The 5,638-nt window shown below is 34.2% G+C and overlaps 1 protein-coding gene across 1 annotated transcript in view; it reads left to right on the top strand.

Annotated features, from left to right (window-relative positions):
* The first annotated feature begins 647 nt into the window (after positions 1 to 647).
* LOC106471930 (neuroglian-like) overlaps positions 648 to 5,638 on the top strand; it is a 23,028-nt gene continuing 18,037 nt past the window's right edge. Inside the window, exon 1 of the mRNA XM_022401434.1 lies at positions 648 to 766. The gene's annotated coding sequence lies outside the window, so the exon portion shown is untranslated. The remainder of the gene's footprint in view (positions 767 to 5,638) is intronic.

Here is a 5,638-nt window from a genome sequence, read left to right as displayed (position 1 = left end):
ATTTTTCTGTGATACAAGTCCTTTCTTAAATAAAACTTGTTTATTCTTCCTCAATACAACTTTGTAATACACTTAATTTTCTCAGTTACTTTGACTTAAACAAACATTATAATTCACAACAATTCACTCACTTTCTACCGTGCTTGACTCAATTGTCCGTCTCTATCCCCACCTGTCAGCAACTATAGTTCCGATCTCTGTATCTGCTAGCCTCGGTTCCCACCGACCGTAACTGCTGTCCTTGGTACCCCACTCTCTCTTTCTCTCTTTGTCTAGTGCACTTATATACGATAATACCGCCCGCGTAGCATCTTCTAGAATCTTCTAGGCACTCATCACGTGCTACCAGCGTCACTTGACTTCTGCTGTCGTAACACACTAGCATTTTTTTTCGCAAGTCTTCTAGATACTCATTACGTGTTACCAACATCACGTGACCCCCACTGTTGTAACACATTGAATATTAGATCACTAAATGAACTAAATAATAACTTACACTAAACAGTCTTGTATATCCAACAAATTGTATTCTGAACACTAAGTACTACCGTTGTATTGTAATAGTTTTAGAAAAATACATGACTTGTTAATTGTAGTTAGTTTAGTTGTATATCTTATTGTAACTAATATGTACTTCCTTCAGTTCCTGGACCAGTGGCCAGCTTCAGTGCTTTCCCATTGGGATCCAGTGCTCTCTACTTGATCTGGAAGAAACCAGTAGAGGCCAATGGTGTTTTGACAGGATATCAGATTTTTTATGAAAAAGGTAAGAAATTAAATATTTATTTTTTCTAATAAAGGTCTTGTAATGCAATTTAAAATTTGTTGTGTTGTTAGTTTTTTGTGGTTTTAGATGGATTTAACATATTTTAAAATCAACTAAATGAGATATCATTTTCAAAGTAATTTTGTTAATATTTTACTGTCATGAACCAAATGTCATCTCATCATTTTAATGAAGTAGTATTCTAGTTCAGTACTGCTGTTTTTAACTGCAAGTGAGAAGACTCTAACTTTAGGTTATTACATCAAGTGATGCTGTATATCTTTAATGGCAGTGATAATTTCAGTTAATATCTGTTGACTAACAGATCACAACATGTAATACAAATATGTCATAGTGAACTTAGATAATTTTATAACTTCTGTTTTTGGTAGGAACTGAGTTTTCTTACTCGTATATTTTTAAAGTACTCTAGATTTAAATCTTGTTATATGAATCACCTAGTCACTATATTTTCTGTAAAAGAAAACATTGTTATTGTTTTATTCATTAAAAACATAGTTTTAAAAACTACATTTCACAAAGTCTAACTTTTCTATAAAAACATGAACATTATCAACTCATATATTACAGAAAAATCACTCTATAGTTGTAATTGTAGATATATTGAAAGTCATTGTTGAAAGATTGGCATCTTGACACCTGGCTGATCTGAACGGCATTCACCACTTGAAATTAATCTTGAAAGTGATTAGCACTGGACAGTTCATGATAGGAGATGGTATTGTGATGACATCAATTAATATAATGTTCATTGGTCAGATAAAAGTTGCAGTAAGGGTTAAGCAAAGCTTGGAATTTAAATATATTTTAAGTACAGCAAGAAATTGCTCTCTTGTTCTTAATGTCAGATAAGCTAGAGCAACCAGAATTTTTAAAATGTCCAGGAGCCATAGACTAGTCACTGCAAAGATAATATTTGTTATGTAAAACCACAATTTGTCAATAAACTGTTCTATGTGTTTGTTGTACATGTTGCACTAGTCTATATTTTCAATCAAGTTGTTTCTTATTAAACTTTTTTCCACAGATTCAGAACCTGCATAGTTTCAAAAACAACATGCTTCTTTGTTTTCTCCTGTCTCATTAAAAACTTGGAGTTTTAAAAATAGAAATAAACTTCCCAAGAAGTAAAACTAAGGTTGAAGTTCTGGAAATGGTTTAGACCTGTTAAGCTTAGTGAGGCTAGTAGAATGTCCCTCCTCTCTTGAGTTGTAGTTCACATACCTACCTAGCCCTGCAATAGTGTGTGTACATGCCATAAGGTCAAATAGTTGAAATCTGATCTGGAACTTCCTTAGATGCATCAGTAAACACCTTAAGGCTTTGTACAGCAGAAGAGATTAGGTGACACTAAGTATAAGCACCTTGAGATCTTCTGTGGAAGTCTCTGTGGGACACCTTGGTATTCATAGCATGGGTTACATTGCACAAAGTGTAGCCATTAACCAGTGGTTAAGGTTATGACCTCTTGCATAGGTGAGAACCTTTTAGCAACAATAGGAGAGTCTCTGTGGGACACCTTGGTATTCATAGCATGGGTTACATTGCACAAAGTGTAGCTATTAGCCAGTGGTTAAGGTTATGACCTCTTGCATAGGTGAGAACCTTTTAGCAACAATAGATTGACTTTCAAAGTCACCAAAGCATAGGAATGGCATAGTATGCAGCTGAAATTTGTGAGAATTCATAGGTACCAGGCATGAAATGAAACCTTTGATAGTGATGCTTATAAGCTTTTTGTTTGTGAAGGTGCTACCTGCAGGTCTCTGTTCTCACTTTTCTAATTTATTCTAATAGCAATGAAGCAAAACTATTAACCTCCTAATATTCAAAGGGACTGCCAAAGTAGATCTGGATTGGATCTTGAAGCAATTTATTAACTTGATGCCTGTATCTTTTGGACTTGGGAAACTGGTGGTGTTTATTATCTGAGGTCCACTAAATACCAACTGTTACGATGACTTTACGACCACAGGTTACAGCCATGTATGGCTGTAAAAGCCTGAAAGTCAAAAGGGAGTAACAACCATTATTTTCTGAGCTGTATAGTGGAATTCCATTGTGATTCTGTGGAGCAGATCACCTGAGATCAACAAATTACAACAGTTAGGATAGTAATAGGATCATACAGAAGGTAGCTGTGAATTTTTAAAGCCAAAAATTTAACAATATGTACTTTTCAAGGTTTTGAGATAAGGTGTGAGAAACAATTGATTATTACTACTTGGACAGCTGATAGTACTGGATATGCACTTAGAACATTATCAGATGATGGTACTAGATATGACACTTAGAACATTATCAGATGGTGGTACTAGATATGACACTTAGAACATTATCAGATTATGGTACTAGTTATGAAGCTTAGAACATTATGAGATGATGGTACTAGATATGATACTTAGAACATTATCAGATGATGTACTAGATATACTTAGAACATTATCAGTTGATGTACTAGATATGATACTTAGAACATTATCAGATGGTGGTACTAAATATGATACTTAGAACATTATCAGATGATGGTACTAGATACGACATTTAGAACATTATCAGATGATGGTACTAGATATGACACTTAGAACATTATCAGATGGTGGTACTAGATATGATACTTAGAACATTATCAGATGATGATACTAGATATGACACTTGGAACATTATCAGATGATGGTACTAGATATGACACTTAGAACATTATCAGATGGTGGTACTAGATATGACACTTGGAACATTATCAGATGATGGTACTAGATATGACACTTGAAAACATTTGGTGAATAACTTCAGTTGTTTTGTTTGGGAAGTAAAATGTGGATTGTGTGTACATGCAAAAGCATACCTCCAGGTATGAATGCCCTGGACATATTTTTCAACTTTACTCAGGTAATTTAACATCTGGAATCGTGGTAAAGTTCATTTTTCTGCTGGATTTCTTGTTGATGTTTAATTTATTGTATTAGTAAATTTCCTGACCAATGAATGGCAATGACAGCATGACTATCTTTTTTTACATCTGCAGGATAATAGTAACACAATACATCCACATAATTTAGCAATCTAATGTCAGAAGGTTTGGCAGATACTTGTGAAGTCACTGGCTGTGTTCACTACCTTAGATGAATGCATACCTTCAGTTCTTCTCCTCCTGTCAGTGTCACAACTTTAAGATGGTAGTCAGCTGGCTGCCTTGATGCTGATGTTTTCGTTACCAGTCCTGAAACATCTAAACAAACTGATGTATTTGCAAGTGCTAAGTCAGGATAGTCTTTGTTATTGAGTATCGATAACTAACATATTCGCAGGAGCTGGGTCTGTACAGTCTTTATGATGTATTCACAGGAACTGGGTTGTGATAGTTGTTGGCATTGAGTATCAATAACTGATATTTTCACAGAAGCTAGGTTGGGATAGTCTTTGTGATGTATTCACAGGAGCTGTGGCACGATAGTTTGGTATTGAGTATAGATAACTGACATGTTAGCAAGAGCTGGGTCAGGATAGTCTTTGTGACATATTCACAGAAGCTGGATAAGGATAGTTTGGTATTGATCATAGATAACTGATGCATTTGCAAAAGCTGGGTCAGGACAGTCTTGTGGTGTATGTGTAGGAACTGGGTTGTGAGAGTTGTTGGTATTGAATGTAGATAACTGAGATATTTGCAGAAGATGAGTCAGTAAGTCGTTGTTATTGAGTATCAATAACTGACATTTTCACAGAAGCTAGGTTGGGATAGTCCTTTGTGATAGTTTGGTATTGAATATGGATAACCGACATGTTAGCAAGAGCTGGGTCAGGATAGCCTTTGTGACATATACATAGAAGCTGAGTCAGAGTAGTCATTGATATTTATTAGGGATGCATGTTGTACTTAAGTATTAATTTATACATTCTTTTATGCTATGATTTTTGTTTTATTATAATTTTCTTAGGATGTTTTATAAAAGGATTCATTTGTACCCAGCCAGGTATGGCAAGTGAATTTATGTTGACAGTTGAACCTCTTAACTACAAGCAGTTGAATTATTCATGACACTTTTACCTGCAATATAAGACCAAATACTGGGTCAATTCAATCACTTTGATTGAAAGAGTGTGTGTGTCTCTGATTACTTTCCAATATGGAAGAACCATTCCTCAATAGTAATCACCAATCACCTTATAGCAGTGGCTTCTGCTGAACCTTGAGAGACTCCAAAACACCGTAAAACACACACAGAAAATTTCTAACATACACAGTAATAATAGGACAAACAATTGTGCTTCTATGAAATGCTAGTAAGTTTGCCTGAATGCATGATAGGCCAAAGAAGTACCAAAAGTGACTATACATAGAGCCTAAATGAAGAAGGTACTGATCAGTTATTTGAAATTTTTTTTGTTGTTGTTATCATGTGTGTGTGACTTGTGGTTCTAATAGATACAACCTCATCATTAAACACACGTTATTGTTAGAACTGTCTTTAACAGATGTTCAAGTGAAGTCATCAAGGTTTGGGTTTTATTCATTATTTGAATAAATGTCGGAGCATTTTTGTTAGTTTTTTTCCTTTGATTTCCTAAAGCATTGTAATCTTCTTCCATATGGTTGTAAGTGGCAATGGACCTTCATTTTTTTAAACTTGTATAGTAGAATACCTTGTAAAGGATACAAAGTTTCTACTTACCATTAAATAGTTCACTGCATAAATTATGAAAAATACAAATTCTACTTATCTTTGTATATGAAAGTTAAAAATTCACAATGCAATTTTTAAAGGTGAATAGTAATTTATGCATGTCTTTTTAAATAAAAGGTTAAAGAAGAATTTAAAAAAAGACAGATTCATGACTCATAAAAAGTTA

The sequence above is a fragment of the Limulus polyphemus genome, unplaced genomic scaffold (genome assembly GCF_000517525.1).
Source record: "Limulus polyphemus unplaced genomic scaffold, Limulus_polyphemus-2.1.2 Scaffold116, whole genome shotgun sequence".
NCBI lineage: Eukaryota > Metazoa > Arthropoda > Merostomata > Xiphosura > Limulidae > Limulus > Limulus polyphemus.
This window is presented reverse-complemented; position numbering and strand designations above follow the sequence as displayed.